Genomic DNA, 25434 nt, shown 5'->3' with positions numbered 1-25434 from the left:
GACTGGCATAGCAGCAACTCTTACAAATGGATCTACATTGCATGGCTTATTCAAACTTCCTGTTCCAATATTGGATAATAGCACATATAATGTAACTCCTAATTCTATACACGGGCATTTTTTAAGACAAGTTGCAATTGATAGGTTGTTAAAAGATATTTGCAATAACAACCTTCTGTTCGGATTAAAAATCATTCTTTTTGGCGGTGACTTTATGCAAATTCTGCCTGTTGTGAAAAGAGAACAACCAGCTGAAATAGTAGAATTGTGTATAAAATGTTCTTTGCATTGGCAATGGGTGCAGAGGTTTGCATTAACTGAAAATATGAGAGTACAAGATGAGGAAGGTGAGTTTTCCCAATGGCCACTAAAACTTGGGAATGGAACAATACCTGTTAAAGAGGAGAATCCTTTTCAAGAATGCATTAAAATACTAAATCAGTGCATTATTAGAGAAAATGAATTGATTGTTGAAAAGATTTTTTGAGATGCTGATCAAAATGATTATTCTAAATGCATGATTTTAACACCAACTAATGTTGATTCATTATCAAAGAATGAAGAAGTGCTTGAATGTCTGCCGGGTGATGTCAAAACTTATTTACGTGCTGATCAAGTTGATACTGATGACCTTAATGAAAGAAATAACTTTCCTGTTGAGTTTTTGAACAGCTTAACTCCTTCAGGTATGGCACCTCATTGTTTAAAGTTGAAAATTGGTTGTGTAATTATGCTACTTAGAAATTTAGATCTCAAAGCTGGGTTTTGCAATAGTACTCGAATGAAAGTTTGTGCTCTTCAAAATAATTATATTGATGCATAGGTTTTTACAGGTGTTTCTGGTGTTAAACAGGTTTTTGCTCCTCGATTTCAGTTGGCTCCATCAGATTCTTATTTACCTTTTGTTCTGAAACGTCGTCATTTTCCTGTCAGATTGGCTTATTCAATGGCAATAATAGTCAAGGTCAAACATTTAATAGAGTTAGGGTATATCTCAAAAAACCGTGTTTCTGTCATGGTCAACTATATGTTGCATGTTCAAGACCTAGAGGGTCATTCCATATCAAATCACCTAATGGTCCCCAGGGTACCACCTCAAATTTGCTTCAAACTTTGACAACCCACAGTATTTATGAAAAAAACACAATCCTGAAAATTTCAGCTTGATTCACCAAACTGTTCAAAAGTTATAATTGAATCAATATAGACCGAAACCGGCGAAATTTAAGTATCTGGAGCTTATCGTAAATTTTTTTGATTTTTGACAGATTATAACTTTTTAAATAAAATAGATGATCACTTGAAATTTTCTATGGTAATAGTTTATCACCCAAATTATCTATTTTTGCAGGTGTTTTGGACTGGTTTTAAACAATTTTTGAGTTCTTGTACCTCAAAGTTGCTAATTAACTCAATATTAGACAAAGTTTTGGAAACTTTAATGCGCTACAGTTCAATACCAACAGACAAGCTGTGCCAATATTTTGTCACTTTTGTGTACTTAGAGTAACCACTTGCAGAAAACTTTAAAATTATGTGTTGAAATTTGTTTTAGCACTTGCAGCAGCCTGTTAAAATATCACTTTTTTCAAAAAATACGATAAATTACATTCACTTCGTAGGCATAGAAAGTAGCGTAGACAGTTAAAATAAATTATGAAACATTTTACTGGCGAGGTTCCATATATAGACAATCACCAAAAAAAATTTAAAGACCTATACTCTATCTTATGACATAAAATTAGTTTAAAAGGATACCTAATAGCACAAGTTATATTACGTTTCAAAAAAAAAAAAAATCAAAAATGCTGAAAGTAGAAGTGTATATACACATGAAACACAAGTACACTAATTTCTTTATGGAGATATTTCCAATAAAGACACACTCTTATTAAGAACTGTCTTATCAAGGTCTGAACAACTAAAATCTTCTTCAGCAGCTTCATCTTGACTAACTTCTGTAATTTTTTCAAGTTTGAATTCATTCAAACAGTTAGTACAAACTTTTTGACCAGGTTTGATCCTAAGCTGATTTGCTATTGATATGTTGACTTAACACAATCCCTTAATAATTTTTTTCTTGTGGACTTTAAATGGATCACAACAGTGTTTTTGAAGTGCTTCATATCTAGAAATATAGGCTTTTTCATGATGAAAACATATCTCCTCATTTGGTTCATAAGTGTATCCTATCCTTTGAATTAAAACTTCAATATCAGTATCTTTTAGTACTATTCTTCCTACTATTCTACAATATGATATTTTATCACAAGTTTCATTTAAAACTCTTCCCACACAACATTTCACTGAAATTTTTAACTAATCTAAAAATTTTAAAATTGAGGGTTAATTATAACTTTGTTATATTTTTCCAGTAATAAAATCAGTAAAAATGAACTCTCAAGTATAAATGTGATTAAAACTGTCTAAAATGCAACCAATAAACTATTTATACATATAACTATTTCTGCACACACAAAACTTTTTAGTTTTTGGTTCTTGCAGTAATAAAAACTAAAATAATAAAATCCAAAAAATACTGTGCAGATTTAGATTTTACTACAAACTCTTGAAGTAAATTATATCATTATAATTATATTACATGTATAAAATTAAACAAATATATGTTAAAAAATCATATCAAACAATTTGAGACACTGATAACGTTATTTTACGGAAAACTGATTGTATTTATTCAGGGAAAAATCAAAATTATACACCTAAGTCATAGGGCTACAATCATGTCATAAGATAGAGTATAGGTCTTTAAATTTTTTTTGGTGATTGTCTATATATGGAACCTCGCCAGTAAAATGTTTCATAATTTATTTTAACTGTCTACGCTACTTTCTATGCCTACGAAGTGAATGTAATTTATCGTATTTTTTGAAAAAAGTGATATTTTAACAGGCTGCTGCAAGTGCTAAAACAAATTTCAACACATAATTTTAAAGTTTTCTGCAAGTGGTTACTCTAAGTACACAAAAGTGACAAAATATTGGCACAGCTTGTCTGTTGGTATTGAACTGTAGCGCATTAAAGTTTCCAAAACTTTGTCTAATATTGAGTTAATTAGCAACTTTGAGGTAGAAAAACTCAAAAATTGTTTAAAACCAGTCCAAAACACCTGCAAAAATAGATTATTTGGGTGATAAACTATTACCATAGAAAATTTCAAGTGATCATCTATTTTATTTAAAAAGTTATAATCTGTCAAAAATCAAAAAAATTTACGATAAGCTCCAGATACTTAAATTTCGCCGGTTTCGGTCTATATTAATTCAATTATAACTTTTGAACAGTTTGGTGAATCAAGCTGAAATTTTCAGGATTGTATTTTTCCAAAAAAGCTGTGGGTTGTCAAAATTTGAAGTAAATTGGGGGTGGTACCCTGGGGAACTTTTGAAAAACTAGGTGATTTCATATGGAATAACCCTAGAGCATTTAGTAGTTTGTTTTTCATAATTGATAAACATCTCATTCAAGGTATGGTAAGTGAAAAGTGTTACACAAATAATGTTATATATTCTAATGTTATATATTCTAATAAATTTATAGTCTTTAGATTTTCATTTTGAAAATTTACTGTTTGTAGGTTTTAAGCACATTTTTTATGTATAACTTTAATTATTATTTTAATTTTTTTTTTTTCATAGTTTTTGATAAATATATCTGTCATTTAATATTGTTATAAAATGTGTGTATATGTGTTATATAAAACCATTTTTGTTTATAGTTGTATATATGTTTAAGTTATGTTGTTTCCATGTTTAAAGTGGTATGACTTGGCATTATGTTGAGCAAGATTGATAACCTTGCCAGCCAAGCGATGTACTTATAGCAGAGGTGTGAATTGGTAGCATTTAGCCAGGCGGTGTTACTGCTTTAGAGCTAGGTTGTGTTGTCTAGCCTTTTTTAATTATTCTGGAAACATATAATAATGTCTGTTAATGTTTAGCGTAATGTGTATGAGAGAGTATGCAACCTTGATCTTTAAATCTAGGGTGTTTTAATGTCCTAAATTTGAAGTAATTGATTAACTAATATTGAACATAAAAACAATTATACTTTTATGTATTTATATGTTTAGTAAAAAGATAAATATAGTTAACTTTAAATTGGTTTTCTAATTTTGCCTTTCGTATTTTAATTTGTTTTGTTATTTTTGCTAGACTTAAGGATCAAGGGTGTAAATATTCTATTGTTATGTGTTATTGTTGTGATGTTTTGTGTTGATAGACTGCTTGGCTAACCTTCACGTTGGTTTCTATTGTTAAAAATGAATAATAGGTAGTTTCATTGGAACTTACTGCTTTTATTTATTTACTAAAAGCCAAGACAACATTATGCTATGAAATGCAATTTATATCTAAATTTGATTTCTTTTTCTTTTTTTTTTTTTTTTTTTGTGTGTTAGTATTGTTAATCCTTTTGTACTTCGAAATAGATTTTATAGTTACATTTTTTATAAATGTTTATATTAACTGCCATGTCAAAGTAGGTTACTATAAATAGGTAAATCGATTTTCAGTTTTTATGTGGTGTTTTTTTTTTGTTGTTGTTTTTTTTTTTCTTTAAGGTTTACGATTGACGCATTTATACGATTTACAAAGAAAAACCTGATTACCTTTTATTGTAAATTTTTGTCAGTTAAAATGGTATAAATTTATGCAATCTTTTTTTAAATTTTCTCTATTTTATGCCTAATAATTTGTTGTACGTAACTTAGGGGATTTTTTTTTTAACGGGGGGTGAATATTGTAGTTTTGCGCATTTGTCAAATATCGAGTTACTTAAATTTTATAAGGTGTTTAACTAATTAATTAGCTTAGTTTGCATTTGCAAAACTTTTGAGGAAAGCAAAAATTCTTATATATGTTAAATTCTTATTACCGTTTACTAAAAACTATTGAAACAAAGAGGGCATATATAAAAATGGTCAGATTAGTGCCATATATAGTAATGGTCAAATGGTCAGTTGGTTTTAGTAAATTTATTTAGTTGTGTGCATTAACGTTTTAAAGGCAATTTCCTTTTTTAAAGAAACATGTATCAAGGGGATACCAAAAAATTATTAACTCATGCATAATTTGCGTTTGCTTTTTATTAATCTTATTATTGTATTGTTTTGAATTTAGTAATGTCGAGGAAAATGGTTCTGCCTTACACTGATATGACCTATGTCAGTTGTAAATTACTCAAATAATGTTAAAAAATAAGTAAATTATTTTACTTCCGCATACTTTTTATTTTAATTTTACATATGGTTTAATTTTTTCTATTTGAAGGCGTTTTTCTGAAAGGGTATTAGTTAAGGTTTCGCAACTTTAAATTGTGGAAAGCAGCCACTACAAATTAAGTAACAGACCGAACATAACCCGTATTACGGGTTGCTTTTTGCTAGTTAGAATAAATACGTTCACAGCATTGCGCAGCACCTTCGACATGCAAAGGCAAAGCTTCCGGTTATCCAATAGTTATGCAGGTTTTTGCTATTTAAACCTTGATAAAGTTTTGACTAAAATTGAAAAGAAAATGAGTTCGGCCATCAAAGTTATCTTGATTCCAACTATCCCAGTTTTTATATCTTGGCAGTTTTTATTAACATTTGGTAATGCTAAATATTTATGTTATTTATATTAGGCTGTCTATAACAAACAGCTTCTTTACTATCGGACCCAATTACATTTTGCCTTCAGATTAATTGCTGTGATGTTTTAGAAAACAACTTGTTTGGATATAAGCAACCTTACATTATTTATTATCAAATCTTTCTGAATAACAAATTTACTTTTTGAGAACCAAAAGTTTCAATGCAATAAAATATTATTCCTGAATAAAGTTTTTTAAATTTTGCTCAATTTTATTAGAAAGCAAAAACCATCCGCTTTTCTATACTTTTAATCACTGTATTTACACGTGCTTTTTCATATTGAATATTTTGCCTTGTTCATCCAAATGAAATGCATGTAAACGCTACGTGATGCACGGGGAGTGTCTCTTTACTTTTTCATATCATTTTTATTCCGTTAGTAAAAGCTTTTTTTGCTGAAATCCTTGCAACTGAATTTGAAAACTAAAAACCAATAATGCTATGCAAAGCTTTAAACAATCTAGGTGCTATCATTATTGCGTTTTGCTTATATAAAAAAGGGAAAGCTTAAATCTGCCACTAAGTTCCATAATCTTCCCTAAGTTCGTGTTACTTTATCATATGAATCTTTGATTTATCCTTTAAAAACATTAAACTCTCTTATAAAAGAGTATCATACACGTGTTTAACTCAACTGCTCAAGTGGCGTTGCAAAATGCTATAGAATCTATAATCGTAAATAATCATTTTATTGGGTTATGCTCAACACAGCACCTTTTTATCGGGCAAAGTTGAATTGGGTAAGCAGTAGATTACGGGGCTGTTGATGTTGAGGAATGATGGAAAGTTCGAAAAAAGTAGGTTAACAAATAATCATGTTAAATCTCTCAAATAAAGTTCACTTGAGTAATAGTTGAAAAAACGAAGGTTGAAAGTCTATATGAGAAACAATAAACAAACTTCTTCCCCAGCTTATTAAACATTCTTAAGCTCGTCTTTTAAAATTCTTTTTCGATTTCATATTCGATTGCAGTAATTAAAAGGAAATCAATTTGGTTTTCTGAATATGGACCAAACAAAGAAAAAGAACCATAGGAGCACAATATATTGCATATATCAAGTTTTTCCACATTTCAAAACGTGATTTGGCTATTGACTACATTGTGATGATTAAGGCAGCTATGCGTAAAATTATTTGTATCACTGTACCTCTAGCTGCTCTTGCTAAAATCCTCCTATCAATTTTTTTTTTGAGCAAAAGATTAGTTTTTTTATCACTCTGGTAAATAAATATTTAAATATTTGTTCACAATAAATATTTAGTTTAACAATTAGTAGACGTCATAAATACTATAAAGTTTAAACTGTTGCTTCAAACGCTACGGTTATTATTTCTCTTTTTATGACAAACATCCTAAGGTGCAACTTTTCGTGACAGTCGTTTTCTTGCCAAAAGTAAATGATTTGTTTCGTGATCTTACGACAACCATACTTCTCTTTGTCTTTGGTATTGTCCACGTTACCTTATGTGTTGTTTGGGGAATCCTTCTGCTATCGTAACTAGAAGGTGCAACTATTACAGAAGCTGACTTTTTACCGCGTTCTACTTTTCTCTCGAAAACGATGTTGGAATCTATTGTTTCAACTGGGTTATCGTCAGCAAGTGATGTTTTAATGGGTTTTACGATTTAATAATTGTGTCTAAGAATCTGATGCATTTTAGCTGGGTCTTCAAAAGCGCTTGATTGACGCGATTGGTAATTAAGAAGAGCGGTGTTGAAAGCTTTTATCTAAATAGTACAGTTTAACATCATTTATTGAGTTTTTACTGTTGGATTCAAATAAAATACAAAAGATGTTATAGTCCAGTCATATTGAATCATCACAAATTATATAGTTCAGCTTTCTCTGGTTTATGCTGATTCAATATGATTGGACTATAACATCTAAAGTTATAGTCCAATCATATTGAATCAGTACAAACCAGAGAAAGCTGAGTTATTCCAAAAAAAGATGATGTCATCAATTTCTGAAGTTACAAAAGTATAACTTTAGCTCATCCTTTAGAATCAATTGATGCAGATGCAAACCATCAATAACCAATAAAACTGGAGGAGGAAATCAAATAAAAGAAAGTCAGATTAGACAAATCATAAAGGAAATGGAACTTATCATAATACCAATGAAAAAATCATACTCACTATTGAGCGTCGAAAAAGTTAAAGGAAGTTGCAGGAAGTTGCAGGAAACAACTTTTTTAATCAGTTCATTTTTTGCTTTTAGCTTAAACTATGGTTTTACTTGACGTATTTGGGTAATTCATAATTAGAAATTTATAATCATTATTAGGTTTTCTACCTTGGGAATATTTGAGCAGTTTTTTTGCATTTTTTGATATATTTAGGCTTATGATGGAAATATGTGTTCTATTTTTTCAACAAAAATTTTTTCAAATGATTCATGTTAAGATTTTTTTAAATTAATTTTGATGTTATTGTTGATGATGATTCTTCTTTTGATCTCTTTTAAAAGAAAAAAAGAAAGGCCTTAAATATAAAGGATTTACCAGATGAAGACTAACTTAATATTCTGAGGGTGACGATTGTATGTTTATCAATTTTTTGATTTGTGTGAGTATGAGTAACATGATGATAAGGGATTAGGTGGGTATGGGTCTAGGTTTTTGTGGGAGGGTATTTGGAAGGTTGGGATTGAGGTTGATCGTCTGAGGATTACTTGGTCAGGAAAGGGCAAAAGTTGTAGATAGTTTGGTTAGGAATAGACTAGGTTGAATTGTTTAAGGGCTAAGATTCTATTTTCTGTCCTCAGTATATTCTATTATATAATAAAACTCAACAAACGTTCTATAAGTGTGTAATGGATAACATCCTTTGGCTAATAACGTTTATATAATACAAATAATATTCTCTTTAGTTTCTTGCAGTGTTCAAAACTGTTTATATCAGTTATTCCACTTTAGCTCTTCTGGCTTTAAACAAGTGTCTTTTTTCTTTTTTTTTTTATTAAAAGCAGCGAAACTTCTGCTTACTTTTCTTCAATCAATTTTTCTTTTGACTTTTATTTATTTCTTGACTTCTTCTATTTTATCAACAACTTCAAATTTTTCAGTAATAAAAACTCTCCTTCTTAAATATCTTTCTTAAAAACTCTGACTTCTTATCTTGATTTATTATAAGAAGAGGACCTTTTCCTCCTTCTTTTTCTTTTATTCAATAAGGAGTCATTCTCCCTTTTTGTTTATTCAGAAGTCTTTCGTAACTCTATTTTTCAGCTTTTATAATTCTCCATAATTGTTTGTTTCGTTGCTATATCTACTGATCATTAATTTACTCGGCAGGTAAATAAGTCTCTACATGTACGTCTATTCTTAATCGCTGTTTTTAATTTTTTTTTTTATAACGTTTTATCGTGTTATCGTTTATTTATATGACAGGGTGAATTTTCTCCCTTCTTACAGTATTCTTAATAAATGCTGTGTTTATTTTTTGTGCTACAGTACATTCAAAATTGAAGGAGGACGAGGATGTTGGAACCCATTTAAGCTAAACGACGGTAAAAACGAGCAACAAGAGGATGATTAAGATAAAGATTAATGCGAACGTTAAATTATCAAATTATTTGGCGGTATTCATATTCAATAAATAATACGAAATTTTTTGTATGTACGATGCGCAATGATGTTAGATTTCAATTAATGTTAGAAGTAGTTTTTACTGTAAAAGGAGTGTTGGAACGAATTTGTTCTTCTTGACATTGTTTGATGAGAAAAAAACGTGTCATTTTTACTGACCATGATTCTCTCGTTATTATTCAAAAAAATTTATTGCAATATATTAGTATATATTAAATCAATGATGAAAAGATGTGTTGCTCCTGCAGATTTGTAGAAGGAACCCTTTCTGTCTAGGGGAAGTTGAACATCTACCTAGAAAGAGATACTAACCAACTGATTAAACAAAACCAAATACTATCAAGATTGTGTCCAAAATTACCGGAAAAAAAAAAAGTCTTGCAAGCTCATTTTTAATGTACAAGAAGAAAATGTTTATATCAAATAGATCAACAATAAAAATCTTTTTTGTAAACTTTTTATTAATATGATAAACTTTCAAAGCTCCATAGATAAACAATGAATTAGATTTTAGTCCGTCACTTTTGATTTTTTTTGTTAATAATTGAATATTTTAAAAGAGTTATTGCTTTAAAACATCTTAACGTATTTAATTTACATCATAAAAGCGATTAAAAAGTTTATATCCGAATAGATATTAATATTTCCCACTCAACAACAAGTCGTCTTAAAGATAAATTGAAGACGTCTTGAAATTGGTCTTAAAGATGTCTTAAACTGGTCTCAAATGAAACACAGTAAGTCGTATTATTTAAATTATCTAGAAGTTGCCTTATTTAAGACATCTTAAAGTTGTCCTAAACTGGTCTAAAATAAAACGCTGTAAGTCGTCTTAACTAAAACGTCTTAAAACTGTCGTAATTAACACGTATTAAAGACGGCTGAAACTGGTCTCAAATGAAACACAGTAAGTCGTTTTAACTAAAATGTCTTAAAGTTGTCTTAAACTGGTCTCAAATGAAACACAGTAAGTCGTCTTAACTTAAACGTCTTAAAGTTGTCTTATATAACACGAATTAATGACGGCTTCAAAAGACGTGTATATATTTATATATATATGTATATATATATATATATATATATATATATATATATATATATATATATATATATATATATATATATATATATATATATACATATATATATATATATATATATATATATATATATATATATATATATATATATATATATATATATATATATATATATATATATATTTAAGTCGTCTTAAATTTGTCTTTAAGACGACTTGTTGTTGGGTAGGAAACGTCCATGATTAAAGATATCTTAAACTGGTTATTCCGAAGGACGTCAGGTTAAGATGTCTTACGGACGTTTTAAACTAGCTGTACCGATAGACGTCTTGTTAAGAAAAGTTAAAGACGTCTTAAACTGGTTATTCTGAAAGACTTCTGAAATTGATTATTCCAAAAGACGTCATAAACTGGTTGCTGCAACAGACGTCTTGTTAAGATGTGTTAAAGATATCTTAAACTGGTAATTCCGAAAGACATCTTAATCTGGTTATTCCAAAATACGTCTTAAACTGGTTATTCCGACAGACGTCTTGTTAAGATGTCTTACGGACGTCTAAAACTAGTTGTCGAAAGACGTCTTAATGAGGTGTGGAACAGCCGTCACAAGCACGTCTTTAATTAGTTGCAGACGTCTAGACTAGTTAAAGATGAGTTACATACGTCATAAAGTCGTCTCATGTTGGGTGGGTTGGGCCTAACGTGTTGCTTGAACTTTTCGGTAAATTGTAATAAATTGACTTTTTCTGAAAAATCTCATTCATAACTTAAAAAATAGGTAAATTGGTTGTAGATTTCAGTTAACCTAATTTAGGAAAATAAACATTTTAAAATTACTAAAGCTATGTTTTGGGAACTTTTCCTTTCATTTTGTTAGGATCCTAGTTGTTTGAGATGGGTTAGTAATGTGCATTTGCCTTTTTTTAAATATTTGCTTTCTATAATTTTTCATGATAAAGAAATTTTGATGAGGCATTACTATTATTGAAGGAAATTCTAATTGGGTTTGATCTCATAAATTAAACAAACTAACTAAAGTAAAAGTCGTCTTATTCCACAAAAAAAACGTCTAGTTTATCATCTATGCTTAATTTGCTCTCAATAGAAATATTTACTGGATGAATATAGTGTTATAATGTTATATGTATAGTATAAATCCTTATGTCGTATTAAAATGCGACAAACTAAGCTTTGACTTACACGGTGAAACATGCTAAGGCAAAATAGATATCATAAAACAAACGGATTTTGAACGTAAAACGAGAGTAAATAAAAAAATATGACACTGCACAGATTTCTTTGGTCATTCTTATGTTAAACTTTTTTTGAAAATATTGTTAAAATATAGATATCATAAGTTTTACTCAAGAAAGCCCGACATCAAGCCAACGTTAATGATGATATATGTTAAACCATGAAATGTAATTTTTACATTTTAAAATCATTAATTTAGCTATGAAAAGCTATAAAAATGTCTTTTATTCGTAGCATTTTACAAGATTAAAAAGGTTCATTAATTTAATAGTCTGCAACCATCACTTTAAACCATAAATATTTTTCTAGATTTTCTAGATTTTTTAATTAAGTTTTTAATTTTTCTAATAATAAATAGAAATTATTTAAAAGTTTTTTTGGTACCACTTATTACTGTGGGTTCGATAAGATCAGACAGATTAAAGTGATCATTATCATTGGTTCATGAGTTTAAGGAATTGGGATAATCCAGCCACTGAATAACTTTTTAAATGCTTCATTGAATGTCTTGTCTGCTTAATGTTAAATGAAACAAACCACCAATCTTTATAGAAAATATTATTAACTGCGAACAAGCATTTTATCCCTCTGTTGAATTTGGATAATGCCTGCATTTATATAATCGGAAATTGGTTTTGTATTGTTTATTTTTACTTGATGATCTGGCTGTTCTCCCTTCTCCTTCCTCTTTCTGTTTCTATTTTTCTTTATTCTATAAACAACAGGTATCATTTTTATTATAAAGTTTATATTACTGTATTGCTTAACAAGTTTATCCTAAACTTTAATGAAAACTTGTGTTGATTTAGGTGTAAAATGTTTTCTCATTTGCTCTTTCATTAAACAATTTAATCTTTTTAATACACTTGGCTTTTCACATCTTTCTATTACACTTATCTCTGTTATATAACTTTTATCAAACCACAATAAAGTTTGATTTCGCTCATTGAATAACTTTTTAAATGCTTTTGCGAAAATCGTTTATAACGAAACGAACCACCAATATTTACATAAAATATCAATAACTGCAAACAAGTATTTTATACCTCTGTTGCATTTGGAGAACGTCTCATTGTGCATTAGAACAGCAGTTCATTTTTCATATACACCGTTAAAAAGGACTCGCCTTCAAAAAAATTTTTTTGTCCCTAGTTCAACATTTAAATGAGTATCATTTTTATGCTGTGCATCTAAATGTGAAGCTTCTGAATGATTCACGTTTCCTTTGATCCCACTGACCTCTTTAGTTTTTATGATCCATTAGATCTTTTTAAACCCATTCAAAACTATATATTAGTTCCACTAAACTTTTTAAAAAAATATTTATCTAGTCTCTTGGTGTTGGGTTAACGATGCCATCCATTTAATCTAACATTTGTGTGTCACATATGAGTTACAAGTACGATGCATCTTTATTTAATAGATAACATACATCATGATGATTTGTATTATTATTAACTCTAAATATAGATATACTCCATTCTTTCGGTTTACTTTCTCTGTTAAGTATATCATCTAGTTTGTTTTTGTTTGAAATAAAATGAGTTTATGCACTCAACTTAAATAAGCTTTTTTACAAATGCTCATTTATATTTGTGATGACCATGACTTACTTTTATCACTAATAAGCCATTAGTGCAGTTTATCTCCGTTGGAGATAAATATGCAGCATAGCATCATATTTTTTGCTTATCCTAAGTAATTATACCTCTAATTCATAACAAAATTCAATTAATGTGTATTCCCGGCTATCTATAGAACACTATCTGTGTCTATGTTACATCAAAAAATAAAAGCGTTACCTTTGTTATTTTATCACTAATTAAAAAATCATTCCCTGTGTCTCTTAAAACTTGGATAAATAATTCAGGAGCACATGTTTTACTTCTAATATGTTGAAAAATACCAGTATTATTAGGAACAATAACTTTTGCAAACTTTTTTCAAAGGAGACCTTTTCTCTTTTGATTGTAAATTTTCTTGAATGCTTGTTTTCTTCCTCTTTTATCTTTATGCATATTTCGTGATTTTTTCTTCAGCAATTGTGTATTATTTTTAATATCTTTTGTGTTTATGCATCTAATTTTTAAATTAATAGCATTAAACCACTTATCCCAATAAACAGTCAGTTTTCTTTCTGCTTCAAGAATGAAAATGTTTTTTTGAGGCATACCCATATCAAATAAACTAGTAGCCCTTGTTTTTAAATCCTTTTAATCTTTTTGAATTTGGTGCACCAGTTGTGTCTTATTATTTTTTAATAGTTAATCAACTAGTTTAGTAAACTTCATTCTTTCTTAGTTTTATGTAACAAGGTAATAACAAAGTAGATCAAACTCATACGCCGCCCTACGAAATTCATTTAATGTTGCCATCTTTTATAAGTAAAGGTTTATATTTTTTGGATTAGTTTTTCTTAAATCGCTTTTTAAAATTTTCATTTCATCAAAATCAAATGAAATTTGAAATCGGCTATTTTTTTTTAGTTTTTAAATTGTTTTTTTTTTTTTTTTTGTTAAATTTGTTTTTTATAAATGTAAAATGCATTTTTGTTAACACACACACACACACACACACACACACACACACACACACACACACACACACACACACACACACACACGCACGCACACAGATATATATATATATATATATATATATATATATATATATATATATATATATATATATATATATATATATATATATATATATATATATATATATATATATATATATATGCAAGTAAAGCAATATTTTTTTAATATATATAGACAAAGTGTTTTTTTTTATCAAATATGCCAGCTAGAAAACAAGCTTGTGCTGTTGTTGTTAGTGATTGACATGAAAACTGATAGTGGAATGGTGAAAAAATTACACTAGAGTATCAATCTGAAAAAAAAATAATTTTTTCTTGTTTAAAAAATGGTTAAGTTAAAAGAGCTGAAAAAATAATTATACAGGATGGAATCAAATATTCATGGTCATCACAAATATAAATGAGCATTTGTAAAAAGCTTATCTAAGTTAAGTGCATAAACTCATTCTATTTCAAACAAAAACAAACTAGGTGATATACTTAACAGAGAAAGTAAACCGAAAGAATGGAGTATATCAATATATAGAGTTAATAACACTGATCAACAAAAAAAACTTTCGGAAAATAACTTGGAAACCAACACTTGCTTTAAGACAAGTAAGACATGCTGATTACAAATATTGAAACCGTTTGTCTCTATCACCCACCGTTGTTGAGATATTTGGCATTGACCATTTATATATGTTTAATATTGTATCAAAGCAAACAACTCGCAGGCAAGTTACAGTAGAGCATATATCGCTTAATAGAGTACTACTTAACATAAATACACACAGTTTAAGATATAATACACTTGTAAAATGCATAGGTATAACGTAAAGTTCCTTAAATTAAAAGTTAGATTGGTTTGAATTTCTTGGCTGTAGACTTGCGTTTGTGCTGACATTTTGGCATGTTGCGCTGAAGCATCCAGCAATAGTCGGCTAACATTGCTGCACTCCATCGGCCTTGATAGCGTGACTCCATCATCGAGATGTCCTGATGGAAACGTTCACCATGTTCATCACTAACAGAACCTAGGTTTCCTGGAAAGAAGTCGAGATGTGAGTCGAGGAGATGAATCTTGAGGGACATGCTACAACCCATTAACTTGTACGCACTAATGCACTTCTGCACAATATTTACATAGTCAGGAGATTTAATATTTCCAAGGAAATTGGCTACAACAGACTTAAATGCCAACCATGCTTTTTTTTCAGTTCTGCTGAGTAAATCTTCGAAGTGACAGTCTGCTATGATCTTCCTTATTTATGGACCTATGAATACACCTTCTTTCACTTTCGCATAACTCAACTCTGGAAACTTGTTGCATAGGTACCGAAAAGCATCTGAGTTTTTGTCTAGTGCCTTCACGAAGTTTTTCATGAGCCCCAGCTTTATATGAAGTGGAGGCATAAGAACTTTTTCACGCTCAACCAATGGCACACGCAGGACGTTTTTACTACCTGGCTCCATTTTATCTCTAATGGGCCAATACTTATTTATATAGTGGTGCTTCCTATCTCTGCTGTCCCACTCGCAGATAAAGCAGCAGTACTTGGTGTACCCTGTCTGCATTCCCATGAGAATAGTGATCACTTTTAAATCACCACACATATTCCAATTGTAATCGCGGTAGCAAATTTTTTCAAGAAGTAGCGACATGGTTTCGTACGTCTCTTTTAGATGAGTAGAATAACCAACCGGTACTGATGCATACATGTTTCCATTGTGTAATAATACAGCCCTCAAACTTGCCTTGGAGGAATCAATAAATAGACCCCATGCTTCAGTCTTATGTTCTACACCGAGGCTTGACATAAGACCTTGGATGTCAGTGCAGTAGCACATATTGTTACTCATTGCAAAGAACTGCACGAGTTCTTTGTATCTATGCCGAAATTGTGAAGTTCTTGTACCTGGTGATAGCAAATTAAACTCTTTCAGACGTGAACCTAGCAGTTCAGCTTGACCTTTTGTTAGTGCCAGGTCTCGTACAAGGTCGCAAAGATCATCATTATTAATCAAATGAATTTCATCATCATCAGGATTGTAGTCAGAGTCTGCCATGTTGCTGGAAGACGAACTTTCTTCTTGTGTTGCATCATCGACTCTGTATTCTGTAGGTGATGTAGGTATTGGACAACTGACTGGATCATGTGGAATTGGTTTTGAAACCGAGGGAATATCTGGATACTTCACAGATGAACGAGTCTTGTATGAGAAACCTGTGACATTTGTCAAACAGAAATAACAATCAGTGATGTGGTTGCTTGACTCACACCATATCATAGGAACTCCAAATGCCAGATGGTTGTTACTTTTAGACTTCCTTATCCAACCCCGTAAGTTGCATCCACATGTCAAACAAATGAACTGTGGTGCCCATGACTTGCCGCTGTCAACCTTTGAATCAAAGTATAGTTCATAAGCTTTTCTCAGAAATGGTGTAAATGTCTTTTGGTGGCTTTTGTCTGTGAGATACCCGCACACATAACAAAACAAGTCTGGTGAATTGATGCAGCCTCTAGACGCCATTGTTTTCACTGAAAAAAAATAGCAAATATATAGGAATAGTATAACTCATAATAAACACACAACTCATTAATAAACATACAGTTACAAATTAAGTACACTAAATTAAACAAGCAATTCGTTCATTTACATCAGTTTATAAACATCTAATACACAGTAAATCAGTCACTATCACTAGACACTTGTCATTCATATACTTATTACATTTCCTCACAAGGGAGAATTCAATTTACATAAAAAGGAAAATATCAAAAATCACTAAATTAGCATTCGATAAAAAATAAATGAACTCAACAGGGTTCATTTCTGTAAAATGATACTAGTCTTCTTAAAAGACAGGTGAAACATTACCTTACTCGGTAGAAAACAAAACAAACTCGAAATAACTAATTTCGGTCTCGATTAAACCACTCAGGGGTTTTCACTTTTAATTACTATGTTTAAATCAAATACTTTATTCATTACTCCTTATCTATAAACTAAAATAGCACACACGGGATCTTTTTTAAGAAGCACAATATTCGAACATAACTTCACTCGATCACAACAAACCACGACTGCCCTGCACATCTTTTAGCGGACCTATTTTCAGAACAGAATATATCATTTTAAAATATCAAAAGAATATGTTTAGTGTTGCCATCTGTTATTAACTTAGTAAACTAAACTCTATTTTCTTATTCATTCGTAACAATAAGGGATTAAAAAATGTATGTTTATGTTAATATCTTAAAAACCTGACGTGATAGAGAAAAACGGTTTTCAGATTTGTAATCAGCATGAAAAACTGCTTTAGAAAATGTAATTATCAAACAAGATATTTTTGGGTTGTTATTCAGTGTAATAATACAAATCATCATGATGTATGTTATCTATTAAATAAAGATGCATCGTACTTGTAACTCGTATGCGACACACAAATGTTAGATTAAATGGATGGCAGCGTTAACCCAACACCAAGAGAAAAACTATATAAATATATTATTTAAAAGATTACTGGCAGAAAGACGAAGTTTTAAATGGGTTTAAAAAGATTCAACAGAGGAATGAAAGACTTAATGGCAGTTATTGATATTTTCTGTAAATATATGTAATTTGTTTCGTTATAAGATAAAGCAGAAAAGATGTTTGTAAAACCATTTAAAATGTTATTCAATAAGAGAAATCAAGCTTAAATGTGGTTCGATAAAAGTTACATATCAGAGTTAAGTGTAATAGAAAGATGTGAAAAGCCAAGTGTATTAGAAAGATTAAATTGCTTAATGAAAGAGTGAATGAGAAAACATTTTTCACCTAAATCAACACATATTTGCATTAAAGTTTAGGATTAGCTACTAAGCAATGCAGTAATAATAAATACTTTTCAATAAAAATGACATCTGTTGCTTATAGAATAAAAAAAAAATAGAAACAGAAAGAGGAATGAGAAGGGAGAACAGCCAGATCATTATAAGATAAAAGAAAACAAACCAGAAATGGGACGAGCATTTCTTTTTTATTTATTTTTTCTTTGCCATCAGTTGATGACAAAGTAAAAATAAACAAAAAAAAAACAACTTTTCATTATATAAATTTAACAGAGGAATAAAATAATTGATCACAGTTATTGATACTTTTTATAAATATTGGTAGTTCGTTTCATTAAATATAAAGAAAAATGAAATTCACTGAATCACTTAAAAAGTTATGCAATGGCTGGATTATCTCAATCTAGAAAAATATTTATGGTTAAAAGTGATGGTTGGAGACTTTTGTTAAGTTAATACAGATTTTTAATCTTGTCAAATGCTTTGAAGCAGATTGGTGAAAACAGGCCACGATCTATTGCAAATGAGAAATTGGAGGAGACGAGGTCAAAAAAAATTTAAGCCATTATGGTTTCAAAAAATACTTTTGAAAGCAAGAAATTAGTTATGGAAATTTTAGTTTTTGAAATATCTGAAGAAACCAGATTTTTTCAAAATCTGTTTCATTTCTAAATAAATGTTTTCTAAATAAGGAAAAATGATTTTAAAATCCCGATCATGCCATTTTGCAAAATAATTACGAGCAGGGCTTGTAAAAATGTAAAGACAGGCCAAATAAAAAAGACAATCTAAATTCATACAAGATGAATTTAAAAAAGGCGAAATGTCATGCCATGTAAAACGAAAGAAGCCATCCCATCTAAAAAAGATGACATTGCAATTCGGGTGCAGTGTAATGGTAAAAGTAGCTATAAATGCTATTTTTGTGATATACCCATGGATCTCTCCGATTGAGGAAAGCTCCATGGGTATTTCACCGTAAAAGCATTTATTGCAACTCTTCCTTTGAAATAAAATAAACAAGCATTTCTATGGTTTTTATTCAGGTCCCTGAATGTAACCATTAGAAACGCTATTATATTATATTTCAAGTTTTTTTCTTTTATAGTTACTCTTTAGCCGAAATCATCTAGAACAAGCCAATAGAAAAGAAAATTGAATGCCAAATAAAGAGAACTCCATTGGTAGTTGGAAAGTGTGTCAAAGATGCAAGTGAAGAAAGTTAATTGATTTTTTATTGGCTCTTTTTAAGTGAATAAATCTAAATACCTTAAAAATTTTTGTTAGATTGTCATGGCTTCAGGTTTCAGGAGTAGAAATAATAGTAGCATTATTAGAACTTTATGACCAGCTTTTCCCTTTCAGAGGGAATTACATTTTCCCTGAGTTTTTACTTTTCATAGGAAATAGTGTTTCCAAGACATTTTTCTTTCCAAAAGAAATGGTTTCTAAGAATTTTTCACTTCAAACTGGAATAAAGTTTCTAAGTTTATACCTTGGAAATGGGAACGAATTTCAGAAGAGTTTATCCCTTTCAATGAGAGTGGAGTTTCCAAGAGTTTTTCCCTTGTAATGAGAGCAGAGTTTCTAAGAGTTTATCCTATCCAATTAGAGTTGAGTTTCTAAGAGCTTTTCCCTTCTAAAGGAAATAGGGTATCTAAATGTTTTTCCCTTCAAAATGGAATAAAGTTTCTTCGAGTTTTTCCCTTCCAAATGGAAAGGAGTTTCGAAGAGATTAGTCCTTCCAATAGTAAAACCTTTTTAAAAAAAAGTTTTTTAATGATGTCATAAGACGTGTCATAAACATCTCCGTGCTTAGTGAGGCATGTTCAATAAAATTAAAGAAAGTTAAGAACTAATTGAACCAGAAAAACAGTTTAACATCTTTTTGAATTCATGCAAATAAGACTTTAATTCAAGTGCTTTACTTTTCATACTCTCCCTCATAAAATGTTTACTATAAAGACAAAACAAACCCTTATTACCGAAATAAATTCAGCAGTCGTAACGGTTAGAAAATGTGCGAAGAACTTTAAAAGACTTTTCATATCACCCTAATAATTTAATTCTAAATGATGTATAGATTCTTTATTTCATTTTTTTTTTTGGCATGACAGAAAACGTGTAAAACTGACGACGCATTAAAGCTTATTAGTTTAATAGATTTGTAAATCATGATAATAATGAAAATTATGTAAAAGATTATCATTATTTTACAAGCAATAAGCGTACTTTAAATGAAAGAATGTCTTCATCCATTTGATTAATTTTGCTTCTTGACTTTCGTTCGAAATATCTTTTGAAATCTGCTTATCAAAAGAATCTTGCTGATAAGTGCAATGATGCAAAACGTGCTGAGGAGATGCAAAACATTATTAGAAGCTTATCAGGGGGATTATTGAAGCTGGAACATAATCGCACCCAATTGTCTGTTACTACATCATTCAATGTTGAAAAAAATCCCCTTAAAACGAAACTGTCTCTGACAAAATCGACAGTAATTTCAGGGAGGAGTTTTGTTAAGTGCCTCACATACTAAGTGAAAAATACCACGTGTGAAGACGTTGTTTTTTTCTCATCATTGTATTTGGTTGGTAAAAGTAGAATAATTAATTGGGAGTCTTAAGTATTTTTCTGAATTTTTTTTTTTTTCAAATTTAAGTATATATATAAGTGTTGCATCAATTCGTCGTATAAAACGATTTACATTCCGTTTCTTCTTTAAAAGCATGAAATTTCTTCTTGATATCAAATTTTTAACCAAAAAAGTTGTTTTTCTTTTCTTTTTTTTTTTTACTGTGTGAGAGACAAAGAAAAAAAATGCTCTAATTGATCAGCAAAAAAGTCCTCATGCAGATCAAAGGTTATGACATCTCACAAATATGCAAAAATATTACGTTGAACTGTCACAGTTGAAAACACGCGTTTAGATTTGCGCTTTATGCTGGCGAAAATAATCGAAGGTTCGACAAACTGGAGGAAGCCCCGTTAAATCAGCGTAATCCAATCAAAGTCATTGGAATCGAAAAATCATTTCGTTATTGTTGTCTTTGATAAGAATCTTATTATCCTTTTTAAAAAAAAATAATGAAGATTGCTAAATATTGCTAAATCACATTATTACCATTAATAATGAAATACCTGTTATTTCTATAAATTATATAAAGGTTATTGCATTTAATCTGAAAACGATATTGCTTTACACAGATTAATAGCTGCAAAAGCTGCATTTGTATCAAGTTAAAGCAAAAAATGCAATGAATTTTGCTTTAGAGAAATAAAAATATTTCTTGACGACATAGAAACTAGGAGAAATAGACAAAAAAAGTAAGGCGAACTCTGTAACTGCAAACATAAAAAAGTGCATTGGGAAACTCTGGCATATTTAAAGTTGATTGCACTCCCCAAATATCAAGAATAAATCTTTATAAAATGTTAAAAAAATTTTTTTAGACTGCGTTGACATTTTGGAGGTTTTTTATTCTAATCTCGAACTTCTTTTCTCACCTCGGTTTTTGAACAGGCTCAATTTCTACTAAAATATATTTGCTTGCAGGCTACTAAGCGAATTTTGGTACAAACTCCAAAGTTAAACCATTCGGTGCAAACAGCAAAACAAAACCGTTCAAAGAATGTTGCTTTAAGAGCTCAATACCAAATTAGTCTTCTTTTAGTCCTCAATCCGTAAGGTAGAGAAACACAAAAAAATTGCAATCGTTAGCAAGCGTTTTTATACTTACATAATCTTGAATGCATCGATTAAATCTTCCACAGTTGTTATATATAACAAAATTCTCTTTTGTTTTCCAACCTTTTGAATATTTATTTCGCTAACTTTTGAAAAAAGCTCTAGCGTCAACAAATTTTATAACTTTAATCACTTATAAATTTTGGTGTAACTTATCACAATTAACTCACAAACAGTCCCTGAATGATTTTTTAATTGAAATGCAACTTCTTGTAACAAAAGAACGGAAACCAGAGGTCTCTGTCCGATTTAGCTCTCATCGTTTTTATAAGCAACACGAACGCCATTTATTTAACAAAAGAAAACACGACACTTTGCCCAAGCACAAATTACAGGCAAACACAAAATGAATTTTGAAAATCTTCATCATTTCTTTAATGATCACGGTATGTTTCTCTTGGCTATCTTTCTAAGAACCAAATTTCTAATTCTCTATTCTACTTTCTTCCTTTTTTTCTATTTTGTTTTGAATCAAACTGTAAAACTAGTTAACTGATTTAAACTACACTCTTAAGATAAACGCATTCAACAACGCCCTTCCTGTTTACGAGGCTTGTAACCAACCAAGCACTTTGGAAGACCCAGCAAGGTTGCTTAAGATTCTTAGAGACAACTATTACATCGTAAAGCCATTCAAAACATCAGCTGCTGACGAGATACCAGTTGAAACTAAAGATTCCACCATCAGACTCGAGGGAAAGGTAGATGGCGGCAAAAAGAGAGCTTGCGCAACAGTTGCAACTTATAGTGACGATCCCACTAGAATTCCTCAAAGAATATACGAAGTGACGTTGGTAAACGCCGATGACAGAAAGAAGTACGATTGTCGCAAGGTCAAGAAACAAATCTTATATTTACGGCTTAAAAACGACTGTCACGAAAACTTGCACGTGAGGATGTATGTGATAAAAAGAAAAACAATAATCGTAGACTATGAAGCAGCATTATCAGTTATTAAGACAACAGTTTGAGTATTTATGATATTTATTTTTTTGTTTAACTGGATATTTATTGTTAAAAAGAATTTAAATATTTATTTAATTGAGTTATGAAAAAATAAATAATTTACTGGTAAAAAAAAAAAAAATGTTTTCAGAATTTCAGCATGAATAATTACAGGTTAAGTGATGTATAAACATAGTTTTACGAGTTGCTGCTCTTAAACTTCAATAGGTAGTCAATACCAGTTTTGACATTTTGAAAATGGATCAAATTAACAAAAGACATTTCATTTCACCGATAAACAAAATGATTAGCTATCTCTTTTGTTGCTTCTTTATATTAGACTGAATTGGGTTTGATTAGACATTTTTAAAGGAAAACAAAGCAAAGCAAACTAAAAGCCACTTCTGATTTCCAAAACTTATCAACGCATGTGATTGGAAAACAGTTTCATTCATGCTATTGTGAGTTCATGCAAGAGTATAACTGATTAAAAAACCTTTTGGTGCATTTATACCTTCATATGACATTAAGTTTTACTATGTAAGTGAATATTAACGTATAATAATTTGGCGCATAGACTTTATTTCTGAAGCTGCATTCAACAATATTTTGACAAATGGTTATTTTTTAATTGATGTTGCAGCAGCATGCTCTGCATCATTATGATGCAGATTGCTAAAGTGATCTGTCTAGTGAATGTTCCTGAAAGTATTTTTACCAAAACTACATTTAAAAGCTCCATCTGGTTGGAACCATAAGATCACAACATGCAAAGCTATTCAACTGGTTATTGACCATCTACTCATCTTAAGGTTGGTTTGAGGATGCTCAACCAAACTAGGACTCTGTAGGACATTTCTCCCTCATAAGGCGGTTGGAGATCCCGAACATTTTACTTTCCTGGGGAATTTAAAAACATTCCGTACCGTTTTTCATTTCTTTGAATATTAGCTTATCTTGTTAAGATGCGCCTTAACCGTAGTTTTGAATTTTCTTTTATCGCATTTAATTGCTTCTTAAGTAAACTATTTCATCTTAAATAACAGTGCACAGTATGAAATCTGTTGGTCGAAATCAAAAAAAACAATTTTGTTAAAAGTTTTATTAAGAAGACATTGGATAAGGAAAATCCGAAAAATGAATGTTTTAGTTTTTCCTTTATAGAAAGATTAAGTAATTAAGTCAATAATCGTAAACCGTACTCCTGAACACTTTTTCTTAGAAAAGTATTTGTATGGTAAAGAATAAAACCTTTACCACACCTCTTTATATCGTTAGAACAACAGTTAATCGTAGTTTTTAACAATTACCTTCAAAAAATACTTTCTCGTGAGTGTAATTCTCTCGTTAAATCAAAATTTATGGGAAAATCTAAACTTTATCATTGTTGGACATTCAAAAATTTGCTTAGAATTTTTTTATTGATATGTAAGGCGCAATCGAATCTTTGACATGTTTAATAAAGACTTTTTTCTGTGCTTTGTATTTTAGCCCCTCAAATTAAAAGCACACTTCCCTGAGCTAAATCATGTTGCATGTGCTACATATAAGAAAGTTTTTTTATGAACCAATTTTATTTAAAAATTTTATATCACTTTTTCCTATTACATAAATGCAGAACTGTGGAAAGATGTGGAAAAAAACTTGTAGAGTGAACACCAGAACATTAAATTTTGAATATATTTTATTTTTATACTTATGTTTGTATGTATGTATGTATGTATGTATGTATGTATGTATGTATGTATGTATGTATGTATGTATGTATGTATGTATGTATGTATGTATGTATGTATGTATGTATGTATGTATGTATGTATGTATGTATGTATGTATGTATGTATGTATGTATGTATGTATGTATGTATGTATGTATGTATGTATGTATGTATGTATGTATGTATGTATGTATGTATGTATGTATGTATGTATGTATTTATGTATGTATGTATGTATGTATGTATGTATGTATGTATGTATGTATGTATGTATGTATGTATGTATGTATGTATGTATGTATGTATGTATGTATGTATGTATGTATGTATGTATGTATGTATGTATGTATGTATGTATGTATGTATGTATGTATGTATGTATGTATGTATGTATGTATGTATTTATATATGTATGTACCATAAATGTCTATTATTCTAATAAAAATAACAAGGATTGTTTGTTAAAAAATTTTAGCAGCTGAAAAAGCTACTGGTTAGTTTTAGTTTTGCGTGATTTGTTCAATTACTTTATTCTTTAGAGATTACATTAGTAGTAAGGTTCAAGGAAGCTGATGACCTTCAGTAAGAGTTTAAATAAAAATTATAAGTCTAATGCTAAACAATGTCGTAAATTTTTACTTACATACAACTGTTGATTTCTATCATAAAAGAAAATTTGGTTTCTTCTTTTGTTTTTAAAATTTAACTAGAAAAAAAAAATGATTTTGAGTTTATTTAACCTTTAAATATTATCATACGCCTGACCATGAAAACTATGACATCTTAAGTAGTTTTCCAAGCATTTATGTCATGCCAGATCCAATTAACATCTTTAGAGCTCCATTAGTTCCCAAAAAAACAATTTAAAACATGATTAAAAAGAGAGCTCTTGGTTTAAGTGCTTATCTTTTCATGCTCTTTCTTGTAAAGTGTTCGTTATAGATATTAACCCCCTCCCCTCTACCCCACTTGCTACAGCAGTAAAATTAGCAGTCAAAACGGTTCGAATAGAGAATGTTCATTAAACTTTAAAAACTGTTCAAATTATCTTAATAAATTAGTTC

At 29.8% G+C, this 25434-nt stretch overlaps 1 pseudogene; it reads right to left on the bottom strand.

Moving 5' to 3' along the window:
* Positions 1-1848: 1848 nt before the first annotated feature.
* On the bottom strand, positions 1849-12612 carry LOC149894828 (ARL14 effector protein-like; annotated as a pseudogene).
* Between the last annotated feature and the right edge of the window lie 12822 nt (positions 12613-25434).

This window comes from Hydra viridissima, unplaced genomic scaffold (assembly GCF_058129835.1).
Source record: "Hydra viridissima isolate aposymbiotic clone 2 unplaced genomic scaffold, HvirCarnegie_v1 scaffold_1, whole genome shotgun sequence".
In the NCBI taxonomy this organism is placed as follows: Eukaryota; Metazoa; Cnidaria; class Hydrozoa; order Anthoathecata; family Hydridae; genus Hydra; species Hydra viridissima.
This window is presented reverse-complemented; position numbering and strand designations above follow the sequence as displayed.